The sequence below is a fragment of the Heterocephalus glaber genome, unplaced genomic scaffold (assembly GCF_053883595.1).
Source record: "Heterocephalus glaber isolate CG9 unplaced genomic scaffold, H.glaber_assembly_v1.0 deba00001442, whole genome shotgun sequence".
NCBI classification, from domain to species: Eukaryota; Metazoa; Chordata; class Mammalia; order Rodentia; family Bathyergidae; genus Heterocephalus; species Heterocephalus glaber.
The window spans coordinates 26,186,130-26,204,958 of record NW_028258296.1 but is presented as its reverse complement, the minus strand read 5'-3'; the positions used below and the strand labels follow the sequence as shown (position 1 = coordinate 26,204,958).

The window sequence follows — 18,829 nt, the reverse complement described above, 5'->3', positions numbered from 1 at the left end:
CACAGGCCCATGAAGGACGCTGGAGGGCACAAGGAATGATGGTCACGATGGCAATGAGTTGTGACCTGTGGGTAACAGGGAAAAGCCTGGGCTGCCAGTCAAGGTAGAAACTATCAAACTTCCAGCATTTCTAGGCAAAAGGGAAGGGGGTAGAGGTTTGGAAAAGGGATTGGGCATGGGTAGGAGTGTACAGAGATGAACTAGTCATCCTTAGACCCACTCTGCCCTTTGAGCAGTGGGCTGAGAGCCGGGAAGCAACATGCCTGGGTATTGCCTGGGGGTGGCAGGGAATGAAAGAAGAATGAGCCATCCTAGAGCCATGTTCACTGGTAACTCTCCCAAAATGCAGACGCCCTAGCCCCAAAAGGAAGAGATTCTGTGATGCTGGCTCTGGATCCACAGACAGACAGCAGGTGGGCCTTTGGATTGTCCTGTAGTCTTGCTGAGCCTTGGCCTCTCCTATCGTGAAATGAAGTGAATTCAAGCACATCACAGAGCCACTGTCAGTCTCCAACAGAATGAGGCTTGTGGCTTATTGAGAGCTGTAAATCAACATCAAGGATTTTACTTGTAATACACTGGACCCTTGACTTACAAACTCAATTTGTTCTTGAGTGCCGGATGTAACTCAAATTGGTCAACTGAAGGCTCAGGCTCCTTACATAGCCTTCAAGTCTCTCTCCTGTACACAGGCAGATCTCAGTGTCCTTAGAGAGACATTGGCTCCGGATTTCTCAATTAACCCCACACAGGAAGGGATGTTGTAATCTTCCTTCCAGAGCTCTTTAAGGATAAATCTGTATCTGAGACCATCTTGAAGCACTAGTGGCCGGCATTTGGGTCATAACTCAAGATTTTGGTCATAAGTTAAAACTAAAATTCTGGTTGTAACCGAGGTTGTTTGTACATCGAGCCAGTCGTAACTCAAGGATCCACTGTAATTGTATTTATGGTAATTTAAAGACTCATGAGTGAGTAGAGCAAAATTTGGTCTTGGAAGCCAGCAGGTATGGTAGTGCTCAAGGGAGAGTCTGACTAGCTTGGATGCCCTTTCCAAGCTGGCCCCTCTCCCTTTTCCTTCTCTGCAGCTTGGAGAAGACTGGCAGCATAGCAGACTGGTGGCAGGTGGGGGCCCAGGCTGCCTGTGTCCAAATTCTGTCTCCACCATTGCTCAGTTCCACAGACATAAGCAAGATGCTTACCCTTTCTACACCTTAGTCCCTTGTCTATAAATTGGGGGTGATACTGGTACCTCTCAGGATGTTATAGACACTAAATGGTTGGTTACTTGTATTATATTTTTATTTTCATTCATTAATTTTATTGGTACATCTTAGGTATACAATATGCTGACATTCATTACTGCGAATGTGCACCTTTACATAATTTATCATAGTTCTTATTTTTCCCCCTTCCCCTGCCCTCCCTTCAACCCCTCCACCCCTCCTTATTTACAAAGACTTTGTTTCCATTTTTTTCTTTTCCCATATTTATTCCTTCTTTCCTTTCCCCTGTCCCTCCCACTTCCTCTTCCCCTTTGGACCATTTCTTTTTCTGGACCTTTTCTTCCTATTTCACATATCTATTATACATTTTCATCCTTATTTACACTTTCAGTTTCTCACACTAGAGAAACTATTCGGTATTTACACACGTGTCCCTATTTATTTCACTTAAGAGGATGGCCTCAATGTGCATCCATTTAGCTATAAATGTCTCTGGTTTCTCATTCTTTATGGCTGAGTAGTACTCCATTTTATTTTTTTAAAACACACATTTTATTTATCCAGTTTTCAGTTGATGGGCACTTGGGCTGTTTCCAAGTTTAAGCTATTACAAACTGTGCCGCTATGAACATGGTTGCACATATATCACTGTGGTATGATTCTTTTAATTCTTTGGAGAAGATCCCCAGCAGAGGAATAGCTGGGTCAAATGGGACTTCCAATCCTAGTTCTTTGAGGTATCTCCATACTGATTTCTAGAGTGGTTGCACCAGTCTACACTCCCACCAGCTGTGGACAAGGGTTCCTTTTTCCCCACAGACTCACCAGTCAGCATTTGTTATTGGTTGATTTCTTTTTTTCTTTTTTTTTTTTGGTACCAGGGATCGAACTCGGGTCCTTGCACTTACACAGCAGGCAGTGAAACCACTGAGCTAAATTCCCGGCCCTACTTGATTTCTTGATAGCAGCCATTCTTTCTGGGGTGAGGTGAAATCTCAGCATTGTTTTCATTTGTATCTCCTGAACGACCAGTAATGTTGAACAATTTTTTATATGTTTATTTGCTATTTCTACTTCTTTGTCTGAGAAATGCCTGTTCATTTCAGATGCCCATTAACAAGCCATCAGTTTAAATCACAGAACCCATCCTCAGGGCCTTTCATTTTCTTTTTTCTCTACATTGGACTCTGGGTAGAGAAATATCTGTATGGTCTGCCATTTCTCTCAGTCTCTCACTTGTATTATATTTTTAAATGATAGCTAATAAAGTAAGCACTCAAAAATTGTGGGCCATCCTTACCAGTGATGGTAATATCATTCGCAACAGCCAACTCCATTGTCCTTCCCGACTCTCATTCAAGGAAGGCTGGACTTTTCCATCCTGCCAGGCCAACCAAGAAGCTGGAAGGGGAAAAACAAGACAGAAATCTTTGAAAAAATGAAAATATTGTCCTTGGAAGAGGAGAAGAAAGGGTAGCTATAGACGTGGGTGACTTGTATGATTTACTAGATCTGAACACTTGGGGCTATCCCCCAATGATTCAATTTGACTTCCTTGACTTTTAATTTGCTCTAATTTTAGGAACAAATTTTAGCTCTCTTCTGCTCCTCCAATGCTATTGCCAGAGAGGAATTATATACTTTAAGATGAGAAGGGACCTATGAGATCACTCAAGCCAATGGGATAGTGAGGAGTCTCAGGAGAGAGACAGTTGGCTAAGGAAGTTCTGTTCTTAAGGAGGAAAAAACCCACTCTCTGGCTCCCAGGACCAAGTGCAGAGCAGAAAATGGGCCTCTGTGCTGTCGGGGGGCGGGGGGGGGCTGCAACATCACACTCCAGCATCTCCACACACACACAAGGACAGACACAGCCCTGTGCCATCAAGAAACCCCAGTGTAGCAGAGGGAGGTGACTAGAGCCCTGCTGTGGATATCCAAGGATACTGAGGGAGCCCAGGGCAAGGGCACCATGCCATCCTGGGAGCACCTGCAGAAAGTGCTCCTGAGGTGCTGGTGACAACTTGAGCTAAGTGTGGAGGGAGGAAGAGAAGTAAACTTGGTGGGGCTGGGTATTTAGCTCAATGGTTCTGCTTCCTGCCTCACAAGTGCAAGTTCCCAAGTTCAATCCCCCATACCAAAAAAAAAAGAGAGAGAGAGAAGTAAACTTGGGCAAAGGGATGGAAAGATGCTCCTGTCAGACTGAAGAGAACGAACAAGCAGGTCAATGTGGCTGTAAGCTAACATGCCAGATGTTGGAGGTGGATGAAGCTGGAATGACCAAGGGTTTGAGGGTACAGGAAGGAATGTGCCATTCGAAGGAACAGAATTTGAGCTTGGAGAATGGGAGCCCTCAGTGGGCTCAGTTACGCAGAACAACTGCAAGCCAGTGCACAATCTGAAGAAGAGATACAAGGTCTGGTTGGGTGGAGGATGAAGTGGGGTGTCCGGGTCTGGAGGAGGCTGTCCAGTTATCTTTCTCAAAACTTCCCTTCACTGGTTCCTGGTGGGCAACAGGACTTCCCAGAGACCCAGGACACCAGAGTCACAAGGACACTCCACACACGGCCACCCCAGCACAGGCAAGCACCCCGCCCCCTGTGCTAACCATTCTAGTGTATCTGAGTAGTCCCTGCACCCCAACAGAATCCATGTACTTCAGGGGACCACTTTTGACCCTGGGGCATGAAACTTGGGCTCAAATGAGGACAATTCTCCCCCCTCCTCAGCCCTCTGTCAAAGTGCTTCCTTTTAGTTGGGCGAGTGATTCAGTAAGGGGCACTGGAACCCACGCAGCACTCTTCTGGGGGTCCTGAGAGGTGAAACGTGCAGGCCAGGGGCAGCTGCTGCTGTTTCTAACAGGAAGAATGGCAGCCCTCAGACACAGCTGGCCAAAAAGGACAGCAAAAGGCCAGAGAAACAGAACCAAGGCCCTGATGACAAGGTGCGACTGGATCAAACTGGGCCTGAAGCACGTATCCCTCCCCACAGAACAAGTCTCTGGACTCTTCAGTTACCTAAACCAAAACATTCCATTGTTTTATAGGCTTTTTTTCTATCTCTTGAAAGCTCGGCGCTGAGGGACAATAAAGTCTTCATCTAAAGCACTGCAGCCAGAACGGATCGGCTCTAAACATGTAAAAAAAAAAATCACTAGGAGGTTTTCCTGACATCATGTAGAAAATCTAAAATATGTTTGGAATAGAAATCATTTTGGAAAATTCTCTGAGGGGACCTGCCTGGCCAGTCACCGCCAGGCTGGGTCCCCTAAAGCGGTGGTGCGCTGCCACCTGCTGGCCGCAAGGCAGAACGTACTTCAGAAAGTAGCTGGAGCGTGAACTCCGGGAGAGGCCTTGAAGATCCTGGAGAAGGGGTAAGCTCTTCTGGGACAGCGCGTATTTCTGAGATGTTTTGGATTTTGAGTAGAATGTGTTATTTTTATAGTCAGAAAAAAATAGAGATATTTACTTTGGAAAAATGTAGTATTTCATATCTTGTGACATTTATTTTTTATGCTTCACTATTTTCATAAAAACCTTGTTCCTTGAAAAAGCAACAGCTACAACCACGAACACCACAGCCAAAGCTCGGTCCCATCTCTCCTGGAAACACGAGCGCACACCGCCCCCCCCCCCCGCGCGCGCCCTGCCCCCACTAACTCCGCCTGAAGCAGCAGCCCCTTCCAGAGTTCTCCAGTCGTAAGGTTGAGAACTCTCTGCGAAACCTTGTCTTTTAAACCCAGCGGTTAAGCACTTTAGGAATTGTTTACCCTGTTCTTGATACAACTTTGGTATTTCTGCACAGTAACCTCTTTGGAATTTGATATCTCTTCTATTTCCTCAACCCAAACTGAGGTCATAAGAATGCCATTCCAGCGGAGGAGATGGTGACGCTCACCTGGAATCCTAGCATTCTAGGAGGCTGAAGACGGATGCTCGCAAATTCGAGCCCAGCCTGGGCAATTTAGCAAGACCCTGTCTCAAAATAAAAAATAAAAAGGGCTAGGGCCCGGGGTTTAGCTCAGTGGTGCCGCTGCCTGCCTTGCAAGCACAAGGTCCTGAGTTTCATCCCTGGAACCAAAAATAAATTAATTAAATTAAAAATAAAAAAGGACTAGAGATATAGTTCAGTAACTCAACTGAGCCCTGGGTTAAATCCCCAGTAAAAAAAAAAAGGAAAAAAAAGAATCCCATCCCAAATGCTGTTTGGAGTTCCTGCCTGGCCAGGACCCGGAGAGCAGCAGCAGCAGCCGTCCAGCAGGTGGCGCCCAAACCAGCCTTAACGGCTGGAACGGTGACCTTCCCCAAATCCTCCCTTTACTACGCGCTCTCAGCCTGCCAAAGGGTGGACTTGGGTGTCACTGGAGTTTGGCTTCTGTTCCTCTGGAAGCACTGAAACTCACACGGGCCTGACACCTGCCGATCCGGCTGGCCCCCTCCAACGACCGTTTCCGGTGTTGCCCAACCCCGCGGCCCTTGGCCCTGGCTGGGGCTGGCTGGGCACCTGCCCAGGGGCTCGCACAATTGATCTGCGTTGGGCTACCGCGGGCCACCGCACCCCCTGGCCCCGAACTTGCACTTCCCGGGTCTCTGCGCAGCGCGGCCTGCACTGTCAGTCCGCCATATAGGAGCTGGCCCCGCAGCCAGGCTGCTTTTCCTTGACCCTTCTCAGCTAGTCCCGGAGCTGCTCCCAACATCCTCAGTCCCCACACACATGTGACCCGGAGCTCTCCAGGCCAGCGTGATCTGGCCCCATCCAGCCACCTCCTCTTCGCCTTCCTCCCTCCTTGTCTCACTCGGGGACATTGGTGGAACCTGGGTCCTAAAAGCTAGGCTTCTTCCTCATGGTTTCAAGATTCACAGGCTGTCGCCCATGCAGCTACCACGTGGTGCCGGGAATTTCTCGCCAACCCAGCTCCGGGTGGACCACCCATCCGAGGCCCACCAAGCCCTGCGACTACCCAGGCCCGCCACAACCGCCACCTCCCTCGGATGTCCACTGTGTTGTGAGGTCAGGGTCACCAACCCACAGCTCTGGCAGTGAGGGCTCAGGGACATGAGCAGAACCCCTTTCCTGCTGTGTGTCTGTCTCTCCTCCTTCAGAGACCATGAACAAGAGCCTTCTCTGTGAACCGCCCTCCCTGCACTTGGAAATGGAGACACCTGTGCTGGGAGTGCAGCGCCCTTGCCTTGGTTCCCAGGCCCCTCTGTCCCAGTCCCCGGGGGACCCACAGCAGTCTCTGCTGAAGTAGGCAGGGCCCTGCGATCCCCCTGCCTGTGGTTTCTATAACCAGCTTCACAACTGGCTTCTTCACTTACTAGTACTGTGCAACTTCAGGCAAGCTACTGAACCTCTCTGAGCCTCAGCCGGCTCTTCTGTACATGGCTGTGATAGTTGGATCTGCCCCCTAGGGTACTGTAAAGTGGCAGATACCTTTGAAGACAGAAACATATTTTCCTCCATTTTATATTCCCAGCACCGAGGATGTGCTTGACATACAGTGAGTCCTGTATGTCGGGTTGAAATATTTGATAGAACTATGTTTTCTCATTTAGGTATTATTTGAGGATTTTTTTTAAAAGGTGTGGGTTAATTTGTAGCAAGACTTTTATTGTAATAAATAAACAAGAATTTAACTATTTTAACTCTTTTCAACTGCACAGTTCACTGGCTTTAAGTACATTCACACTTTTTTGGAGACATATGGCTTTTGTTTGTTTGTTTTTTGGTACTGGGGATCAAACTCGGGACCTTGTGCTTGTGAGGCAGGTGCAGGAACCACTGAGCTAAATCCCTGGCCCTCATAAGGCTTTTTTAAAACCTCTAACAGCCAGCACAGGGCAGGGAAGAGAAGCTGAGCCAATGTGGCTCGTGGGCATGAAGAAAGAAGTGCTGTCCAGAAGGCAGCACCCGGCACAGGCTGCGCCCTGTCACTCCTGCAGCCCTCAGCACAGTTCTCCACACAGCGGTGCCCTAGAAATGTGACCCTGGGCACACAGGAGTCACACAGGGACAAGGGCACAGAGCAGGGCCCTAAGACAACGTTTGGGCCCCACCAAGTTTTCCTTTAATAAGATTTTAAGTTGGTTTTAATAACCTGCACTCCCACATAAAAACTTTATTTTGGTTTCTCTTGAAAAACGTGAGGCTCTGGCAGCTCTGGACTTGTTCTGGGATGATCACTCTGAGTAACAGCTCTGGGGAACAGGGATGAAGTTTCCAACACGTGACAATGGGAACACAACCGGAGCATTCACCTGCACTGGCACCTCCAGGGTTTGGCTTGTAGAATGCCACCGTGCAACAACATCAGCTCTGGACAAACCAGTGTACCACACTATGGTGCATTCGGTTGTCACAGACAGATGCACAAGTCTCTGTCACCTGCCAGTCCCCCCAGCTTTTGCAGTGTCCCTGCCCGGGTGCGGCACAGTGGAGAGCAAGGTACCAGGCAAAACTGTAGCACAACTTTGCCGCATCCTAAAACCAGCTCCCGAGGCTGGGACTGGAGCTGTGGTCAGAGCACCGTGATGTGAGCTTCCCTCCCCTTTCCTTCCCCGAGGGACCTGATTTCTGCGATACCTCTGCAGCCTGTGTTTGACCCCGTCCTTTCAAAAGCTAAAGGAAATGAGGGTTTTTTTCCCTCTCCTCCTTTTTACAAAGCCCTTTCTCACAATTTACCTCAAAACTCAGGCCAACTGCGTCTCATTAGCAGCGTTCTTGAAAAAGAATCCAAGACTGGCAATAGAAAAGCCAGTCAGGTGAGGCAGTTTTGAGATAAAACAAGTTCGTATAGTGACTAGCTCCAGATGGCCTCATGGTCTTGCTTGGCAGGTAGAGATTTATCCCTGATAGCATACCAGATGTCACACTTGCTCCACTAAGACATTGGCTTTTATCTCCAGCAGTTCCTGATGGAAGAGATACAGAGAAAAGACTGGAGCCTTGTTTAAGCGGGGACTAGAGTGTTTGTATCCGGACACAGGAGAAGAGCAGATCATCTGAGAGCTTCCAATCTAGGGCTTAACAGCTTTTTTAAAAAATCAAACACTTTAAAGCAAAACAGAGAGGCAGTTGTACATTTTGCAATCACTTGTGTAAGGGAAATAACATGCTCCTGATCCAAGAAGCGGCAATCATCTAAAACAAGATGCCCTGCTTGGCTCTTCTAGAAGAAAAACAAAGGCTTCCAGAAATTGTCTATCAGCTTGTTAGAGCCACTGTCACTTGACAACCCTCACTGTGACAAACTAACTCCTCTGAGACTCATTTTGCCGGGAGTGGCAGCCTCTTCCCATACAGGGCCCAGAGCAGCTTCCTGCCCTGGGCCTTTTCTGCCCCTTCCTTCCTCTTTCTGTCCACTCCTCAGTCCTGGTGGGACTTTCTGGCTTGGCAAATGTGAGTGCCAAGGCTCCTCGGCAAGTCACACAACCCACTGCAAACTGGCTTAGGTGACGGGGCGGCCCTCATGCGCTCAGCGACACTGATCCCCCAGGCCTCTGCCAGGAACGGGGTCTGCTCCCAGCTCCTTCTCTTACTGTCCTTTAGGGAGATTGTTCCATCACAAGCTCCTGTTTGTCCCAGGCAGGGGCTCCTGTACAGCTGGCCCTTGGAGCTTGTCCTGTACTCGGGCTTACTCAGAGGAGTGGGGAGAGGATTCAGTCACTTTACACCACTGGGTTTGGTCAGTGGCTGTGGCAAGCGTGGGCACTGTCCTGGGGTGAGCTGCTTCCAGCAGAGGAACCCTATGGGTAGGAGATGAAGGATCACCTGGTTAGTTTCAGGGTGAGGTCAGGAGGAGATTCTAGTATTTTCCATGGCTACCAAAATAACTTTTTCCCAACTTGCAGCATAAATATGTCTTATAGTTCTATAGGTAAGAACTCTAACACGGGTCTCAGCTAAAACGAAGAGGTCAGCAGGGCTGCCTTTCTTTCTGGAGGCTCCTGGCCTTTTCCAGCCTCTGAGCCACCAGTTTATGGCCCTTCCTCCACTTCAGAGCCAGGAATGTTGTGTTTTTCTTGGAAGCTTCTTCTGTCATCATGACTCCCTCATGTTGACCACAGATGGGGAAGATTCTCCTCTTTGAGGATTCATGTGACTGGATTGGGCCTACCCATTCTACTGAGGACAACCACCCCATCTCAAATATTTAACTTTAATCATATCTTCAAAGGCCCCTGTTTTGGGTTTAATAATTCAGATGTTGAAATCCTAACCCCCAGAATGTGACCTTATTTGGAAAGAGTTTTTCCAGATGCAATTAGTTAAGATAAGATCTTAAAGTGGGCCCTAATCCAATAACTGGTATCCTATAGGAAAAGGAGAAATTTGGACATAGATCAGGAAAAAGACAATGTGGAAAGATATAAAGAGAAGACAGTCGTCTGCAAGACAAAGACAAAGGGGGAGACCAGGAACAGATACTTTCCTCATTGCCCAAAAAAGCCAACCTGCCAGAACTATGAGACAAGAAATTCCCATGATTTAAGCCACCCAGTTCATGGTACTTTGTAACAGCAACCCTAGCAACTAATATCCCATTTTTGCCATGTAAGGTAGCATATTCACAGGTTCTGGGGATTAAGGACATGGGCATCTTTGGCCAGGGAGGGGCATTATCCTGCCTACCACCACATTAGATGGTGGGTCTTCACCTACCATTTCAGGTGTTCACTTTACTTTGTCTTGGTTTTGTGCTCAGTAGCCCCTTTCTACCATAAATGACAGAATTCCCTTGACCATAGGGGTGGGCATATCAAGAGCAGATTCCAAACAACTGGTCTTTGCATGGCAACATTGTCCAGCTTCAGACATGCTGTAATTACAATGAAAGGTGCTGGTATTTTCTGCCACTTTTAGGTGCACTATTGTGTTTGCAGAATCTAATAAGATGGACACTGTTAGCCACTTTCATAGAAGATGTTAAAATGTATGTGCCATTCTACCCTCTACTGGGAGTTCATCCTAAGGCACCTCCACTACACTACAGTGAGCAGGTGTCCCTCACAGCCCTTTGAACCAGCTTCTTCATCCCCACATGGCCCAGTCAGAAGTCAGCAAGGCCCTCCGCCTTGTGGGTCACCAAGCTACCTGTTGGTTTAGGCCAGATGCCAGACAGCAGAATGTAAAGTAAAGTAATAGTTAATGAGATGAAAAACAGCATAGAAAAGTAAACCTGTGTGCATTAATAACAGGCTCATGCTTGCTACAAAGTGCTCCACATCCCCTACCACTTCCCTGCTCAAGTCCTCGTGCTCTGATTTGGATCATGGAACACTGACTGCTCCAGACAGTTCCTTGTCTTCAGTCATTTTCACCCTTTAATTTTTTTGAAATCAGGAAAGATGAAAGTGTCACACAGAGAGATCTGAAAATACCATTCCTCTGCTCAGGCTCAGAGACATCAGTGACTCCCCATATCCCATGAAGTCAAAGTTTCTAACTTCGGCCCAGGAGTTCTACCTCATTGTTCATGGCTCCACACACTCAAGGTTCTATTCTAGTTTTTCCCAAAATATGGTCCCTGAGCACCAGAATTAGTGTCGTCTGGGGTGCTTGTGAAAAAATCCCAGTCCTACTGACTGAATCTTTGAACAAGCACTTGAAGCCATTTTGTGCTTCTCTGGCTGGGGATCATTTGTCCAGAGCCACTGTGCTCTTTCCCTCCTGGTTCACTTGCTCTCCTCCTCCTCATCTAGTGCTTCTTTTGAGACATTGCTCATTACCCACTATCTCTTTATCATATGCCAGATAAATCTCTCTCCTATCCCTATTCTCTTAGCACTTTATACAGACCTTCATAATACAGCTGTGTTTTACAGATGTTTGCTACAAATCTGACTGTCCAACTGGAGAATCTTGAATTCTTTACCACTAGGAATCATGGCTTATTTACCCCCTTCTCTCCACATAACTATACCATTTCTCTGACTCTACAATAGGAATTTGTAACTGACTACATTTTACTTTCCCCTTGGCCACCTAAGAACTTAGAATTAAAAAGTACAGCTCACGCATAATGATTATGAAGACTCCCAATGGCCAAGTGTGTCTTCCTTTCCCCAGGACTTGACCTATTTTAATTTATATTTCCCCTGATCTGAGTTTTAAAAACTTGCATTTGGATGTTTTAATTTAAGTGTTTGTGCTACAAGCTGCCTCAGATCCTTTCTGGAACAAGATAGGAGAAAAATAAATTATTCATTTCAGTATTCCTACCACCCTGGACAGTCTCTGGCAGCTAGAAAATACTCAATAACTGTTTAATCAAAGAGATAAAGTTATGTAGATTCTCTGACAGCTATTTTACTCATCACTTAGAAGACTTCTTGCTGATTCTTATCACAGTGTTCAAGAGCTAAAACTGCTAGAATGTCTGATGGATTAAATGCCTACTTCTGTACAAAATTCACTTGATTGCAGTTTTGCAATTTGCAATTAATGCAAGTTTCCACCTTGGTCCAGGTGCAACCTATTTTGAGAACTCAAACTACACATCAATTGGGTAATCTTCGAATAATCTTAAAAGTTGGTGAATAAGTAGCCAGGAAATGAGAAAGGAAGCAATGACATTGCATCTCAGGGAACAGAGAGAGGAAAGCTCAAATGAGATTGCATATGAATGGAGCAGAGAACAGGACACAGGAAGCTGAGGACAGGGTCTTGGAGACAAGAGGGACTTCAGGAAATGAAAATAGAACAAGGATGAGGAGCAGATAAGGGCTTCTGTTCCTGAAGATCCACCATTGTAATGTCCTCATGTGCTTCTGGGAAGCTGAGTGAGCTCAAGCACATAAAGATGTCAACATCAAATTGCTGCATGATAAAACTATGAAGAGATGAGAAAAATCTGGGAAAAAAATCTCACTTTCTATACTCATTTTTCTTCAATTTACATCTAATGTTTCCTTAAGAAAAGCCATCATTCCCGTTCTTATATATTATATCTGAAGAAATAGCAGCAGTGCCCAAGTCTCTTTTAAATTGGAGAATTTTTTTTCCCTAGGAAACACACAAGCATGTGTAGTCTTGACTTTCAGTTGTCACCTCAACTTTCTAAACAAGTCCCTCACGCTTGCAGTTAGCTTATTTTCAAAGCAACATTCAATTGGAATTTTTTCCCCTTGAAGAAAAATGAAGATATGCTAACCTATCAATTGTTACACATAACCAACTACATGTAAAGCCACATGTCTAATTTAAATTTTCTTCAGACATATTTGCTTCAATCAAAAACATCAATTCAGTGTGTTGACTCTAATCATAGTTTTCTTCATGAAAACACAGAGAATCTGAGAGAATTCTTTGAACAACATAAAGAAAGGTGTTAATATTAAATAGATTAAAATGGAAAGTTTGTGGGAATGAATTTGGTTACATTGTTACCATGTGAAAACATGCAATGTGATAACATTTTGGTCCATTATAATGAGATATGGCTCTTTCCCAAATGCACTGGACAGAGGAACTGAGAATTAAGGCTTGGGTATGTGGTGTGGACACCTCATCAGCCAAGGCAAGGAGGCCTGGTTAAGCTGTAACCTGTGGCCAGATGTGTCAGATAGAGGCTATGGTCAGAGGTTATGTGTCAGCCCCTCTATGACAGGGCTTCCTGCTCAGCTGCAGCTGCACTAAGAGCCCAGCAAGTCTCTGCTTTGTCACCCCAGCCCCAAACTGAGTGCATCAGTACAATGCATAGGCCTAGCCCTCCAACATTCAGAGCCATGAATCATACCCAGTGTAGGGGAGAAACAGTAAACTCAGAGGGACCTGATACTTGGCATGAGATTAGTCCAGCTGCAGGAGTGTGTTTGGGGGCAGCCTGGAAACATCTCTGCAGCAACTAGGCTCCCTGTGTCTTCCTTGAACCCTTCTGCAGTCCCCTAATTTCTGAAATCTTATCACTGCTTCTGTGTCCTCTGTAGCACTCCAGTTTTCCTTCTGAACCCTCGGTTCCTTGAAAGGAAGTCCTGACACCTTGTCAAACTTTGGCCAACCCCATCCCAGGGCCCATAGCTTGACTTGAAAAACATGAATCCCCACCCCAAATTCCTACTGAGGGCCTGTCATCTTCTCTCTAGTCCTACACCTTAACAACAACTTTTCCATGCTACCTCATGCCTCACAATTAAACTTTTTGTGATGTTAAAGTCATCATCATAATAACATGAGCTACCTACCATTTCTTTAGCCCTTGCCATGTGCTAGGCAGAGTGCTAATAACTAAACATGCATAACTATCTCACATCATTCTCATAGTAATAGGGTGAGGTACATACACTGTGTTAATTTTACAGACAAGTAAAGTAAGCCTCAAAGAAGTTATGTAACTTGCTCATAAGAACAGAACTCATAGTGCCAAAGCCAGGACTCAAACTGAAGATGGAAGGAGGTAAAATCAAAGTTTTTAACTATGTGTCCCTCACCATGAACTAGAAACAAAGAGACTACAGAAGAGTCATCTAGACTCTCAGGTTGTTTCACTACAGTGGGTTGGATTATTGGCTATGTCTTGGATGCCACTCTGTGGTATTCCTTCAACCCCACCTTCTCCTCCAGCCTCAGGAAAAACCTCCTGTTTTGTGCAGACTTCCCTCAGCTTTATGCACAAGGAGCCTGGAAATTTCTTGCCTCAGCATGTGTGTCATCCTCCCACTTTGCGACCTGTGACTTCTCTGATGTCACACATGGGCCACCATGACGTAGCATTCCCACACATACAGCTCAAAACATGGAAGTTAACCTTGAGGCCATTCTTGGCCAGTGGCAGATGAGACCTGGTAAATGTTTCTTTCTTTGATCCTCACAGTGGACTTTCTGAAACACATTCTTAGGCCTCCTCAGAAAGTCTCACAGGGTAGAGCCCTGGCCCAGTCTGTGGCCAACCCAGCAACACATCCTATGTTGCCTTCCTTTCTTCCCTGTTTCATTCTTGCTTATTCCTCATTCCTGCTCCCTGGAACCACTGTTCCTGAGTAAGATAGATGTTTGACAGCCTTTGTCTCAGGCAGGTAGACAGAAAAATGCTCATCTCTTGAGAAAACCAGTCCATCCATTCTCTTCCTGCTCCATTATTTTTTTTTTTTCAGTACTGGGGATCGAACTCAGGACCTTGCGCTTGCAAGGCAGGCGGCTGAACCAATGAGCCAAATCCCCAGCCCTTGCTCCACTATTTTGACCACAGTGATTTTCCTTTCTGCTTCTTCTTAGTGTTTTTTTTTTTTTTGGTACCAGGGATTGAACTTGGGTCCTTGCGCTTGCGAGGCAGGCAGTAGAACCATTGAGCTAAATCCCCAGCCCCTGCTCAGTGTTTTTCATCCTGGAGACAGCAAGGGATCTCAAACTCTCTTCCATGTTGCAAAGTCACTACTGATTAAAATATCCCAAAGGGGCGAGAGATCTGCATTGTGGCAGAAAGCACAACCAAGTTTTTTGAGCCAAAGTCTTAGTAAAGGCAGGGCTTTTGTAAGGCAGATGATGCTATCAATTAAACAGAAAATAAATGTTTTCCTGCTACAAAATTAGAAGCTATTTTAGGGAGGCCCTTGCAGGACTGACAAAGTGCACAAAGATCACTGGGCATCACCTAACTGCAGGCTGTGGGCTGGGGCTGCAGATCTGTTTCTCACCTGCTCCCACCAGGTTCCAGGCAACTCCTTCCCTGCAGCAGGCAAAGTTCTAGGCTCTGCTTCCTCGAACCATTGTTGCTTTTAATCAATACCACAGCCTTTCTTCCCCCACACAGTTCTGGTGTGCAGCCAGTGTCATCACTGTCAGCCTAAAGATATGCCTTGGGAAATCCGGACAATGACACCAGTGAGAGAATCCCAGGGGGACTATGCTGGGCATCCTGAGTGGCAGCCTCACTCCAATCCCCTCTGTCTAAAGTGTACCAGCCTCTCTCCCAGTCCTCAGATGAGATTTATTCATTTTTGCAGATGTTTATGTGGTGTTGGTTTTGTAAGAAACCCTTCTATTAAAATGTGTTTTTTCCCCTCTCAATTATTTTCACCCTGCTCACCCTCATTTTTGTGTTTTCAATTAGAAGAATCCTAGAATTCAATGAAAGTCACAATACCTATGAAACATAATAAATAGCATTAAAAAGTGACACTTTCTTCTTTTTTTATAAATGATATCTCATAATGATGTAATGATGCCTACAAAGCCACATCACCTCATTGGCCACAGCCTTGCAGGGCTATGTCCCAAGGCTGCAGAGCTCTGGGGCATTTGGAGCTACACTAAGAGTTGGCAAATCCAAACATACAGTAATTTGTAGTCAGAACACTTAGTATCTGTTGTACACATAGGTATGATTGTTTATATTTTTTAGTAGAATCTGTTATGATTCATAAGACATAAACCATAGATATAATTTTTAAAAAATTTTAGTTCCATAGATATTATAGTGGTGGTGAAGGTAACATAAAAACATTTAATATATTAAAATGAGGTTTTAGTGTCCCCAAAGTTTCAGGTAATTGGTATTATAGAAAGAATCCTGGGCCAGGGATTTAGCTCAGTGGTGTGGCCATATGCCTTGTAAACCCAAAGTCCTGAGTTCAATCCCTGGTACCAAAAAAAAAAAAAGAATCCCCATGACAACAGACAAAAGACTTAGGTCCATGTTCTAAATTCAGTCACCAGTGGGGTTGACCACCCTAGATAAGGTATTGGTCTTGATGAACTTGTTTCTTTGAATATAAGAAGATAACCAAAACCACATCAAAGAGCTTTTCTGTGTGTGTGTGTGTGTGTGTGTGTGTATAAGGTACTGGGGCCTTCACAGTAAACTACATCCCCAGCCATTTCCGAATTTTTATTTTGAGACAAGGTCTTGCTAAGTCACTAAGTGGCCCAAACTGGGCTTGAACTTGTGATCCTCCTGCCCCAGCCTCCCAGACTGCTAGGATTACAGGTGTGGGCCACCATACCTGGCTCAATGTCATAGAATTTCTATAAGAAATATAAATCATATCATATTCGGTTTCTTAAGCCTTTTTAAAATGTGACTTCCCCCAAAGATTCTGACTAAAGCCCTTCCCCCAAGATTCCATATTTAAAAGATCCTCAGGTAATTCTGATACACAGATGCATTTGAAATAATCTACACATTAATAGAATGTAGTTTCAATTATTTTTACAATTGTAAACTTCTTTAGAAATATAAAATGTTAGGGCTGGGGACATCGCTTCATGGTAGAGCATTTGCCTAGCATATGTGAGGCCCTGGATTTAATCCCCACTACTGGAGAGGGAGAGAGAGAGAGAGATTAGTAATGAGAAAATCTAACTACTTCATTAAACTAATATTCAAGGAGTAGTCTAAAACACACTGGTGGCCCCTGACTGCTAGGATGTTTCACAGATAAGTACAGCTAATCAGGGCTTAGCAAGTAACATAATTCCATGTTTCTTGCCCAAAAATGTAGGAAGCAGAAAAAAAATGACTATGTTAGAATTAAACAAAAGAAATAGGAAGAAAACCACACCAAACTGCATCCAAAAATTAAATTTTTGAAAGCAAGTAAAAAGAGAAAATATTAAAAGCAGCCAAGGTTAAGTGAAATAAATCAGACATACATCGCTTCTTGGCCTTTTGGCTAATATCAAGTGTAGTATAAATCAGACATACGAGCTTAAATATTGCATGGTTTCTCTTGTATGAGAAACCCAAAATATAAATAAAGTGCAAAGCAAGGTCCTGAGTTTGATCCCTGGTACCAAAAAAATAAAAATAAAAATAAATAAATAAATAAAAAGCAAAATAAAAAATAGATAACAGGAAGTAGGAAGATAGATCTTTTTCAGATAGGAAGAGGATCAAGAAATAGAAGGAGGGAGGGAAAGAGAATAAAATGTTGAGCTAGGTCTGAAAATATAGTGAGGAATTTGACAGGGGTGAAACCTATTGAACAGAATGCCAGCACTGCCATCCAATGTTGGAAATTGTAGCAGATGAAATGCTGTAAGATGCTGTGAAATACACAAAGGTGGAAATACAAGTAAAATATCCTGTATGCACCAATCACCATATTCAAAAATGTATTTATTATGATACCTTACTAGCTGAACTGAAAGCATTCATAGGTCAGCTGATCTTAGTAGGGATTTCACATGGTAACCACGGGAATGTAAAAGACTTATGGAAAAGCGATCAGTCAAAATATGGCATAAAAATTTATGCCCTTGTAGATGCAAAGACTCATGCTTCGATTTAGAATTTATCCTGGAACTCAGCCATCAGGTCCTTAGTAATAAACCAAATGATTCACATAGTAATAAAGCAAATGATATTGTGAACAGACTTATTGCTCCCATCTCCCAAACTAATTAGAATGTGACATTCAACAATTGGTTTACCAGTTTCCAATTGATGTTACATTTGCTAACAGACCACAGATTGACCTGTGCAGGAGCTGTACACAGGAACAAAGCAGAAATTCTAAATGAAATACTGCAATTTTAAAACCAAGAATTATATAGTACAATCTTTGGATTTCAGAAAGATTTTCACTGGCCTTATAAATGGCAAAGAAAAAAAAACTGCTACTGCTAATGTCAACCTTGTACCAGGATGGAAATATCAATAAGGAAACCTCGACAAAACAGAAGCCTGAGGTGGAAATGTTCTACAACGAAACCAAAAGTGGAGTAGATGTTGTTGATGAGTTGTGTAGCAACTATGATGTCACTCAAAACACAAAGTGTTGTGTTTGACTCAGTCCTAAACATGTGTGTCATAAATAGTTTGATAGTTTATAAAGAAAATAACAAGGGGCCGGGGATTTAGCTCAGTGGTTTCATCACCTGCTGTGCAAGCGCAAGGACCTGAGTTCGATCCCCGGTACCAAAAAAAAAAAAAAGAAAAGAAAAAAGAAAATAACAAGTGCAAAATACCAGTAGGAAAATTCCTTAGAGGATTGGGACTGGCCCTCATAAGAGATCATTTACAACAGAGGAAAAACAAAATATTTCTTCCCATGGAACTACACAAAAAAAATTGTGGAGCACACTGGTGAGCTGACAGGTGATCAGGCAGGTGCAGCATGTCAAAGACCTATTATGACAACAGGAAAACCAAAATGTTGTCAACTGTGTCCTACAAGAAAGACAGGAAGGGCCGGGGATTTAGCTCAGTGGTTTCACTGCCTGCTGCGCAAGCGCAAGGACCCGAGTTTGATCCCCGGTAACAACAACAACAAAAAAAGACAGGAAAACAAAACATATGTGCTATCAGTGTAAGCTATACTTGTATGTGGAACATGCAATTTTCATGTGTGGAAACTGATGTGACAATTGAAGCAAAGATTATTTTTGTTGTAGAGTTCTATTGGGATTTTCATTGTAGTTCACATAGGTTTTTATTTCTGATGTTATCTTTTAGGTTTTGTAAGCAAGTACACAACTGATGTGAAAATGTTTATGTTTATTCTAAATGCACAATACATATTAGGAATTTATACTTTATTTTTTTGATATTTTATGTTCCTATTAACTGCACATTGTATAATATAATAAGAACCTCCTGACAAAATAGCAAGACTAGTGAGATGTCAAGTATGTCCTACAAAAAGACCAGGAAAAAAAATACAACTGCT

General features: G+C 44.3%; 1 long non-coding RNA gene across 1 annotated transcript in view; it reads right to left on the bottom strand.

The window, feature by feature from the left end:
- LOC110348401 (uncharacterized) overlaps positions 1 to 2,628 on the bottom strand; it is a 94,892-nt gene extending 92,264 nt beyond the window's left edge. The window contains exon 1 of the long non-coding RNA XR_015451973.1: positions 2,527 to 2,628. This is a non-coding gene — a long non-coding RNA (uncharacterized LOC110348401). The remainder of the gene's footprint in view (positions 1 to 2,526) is intronic.
- Positions 2,629 to 18,829: the final 16,201 nt, after the last annotated feature.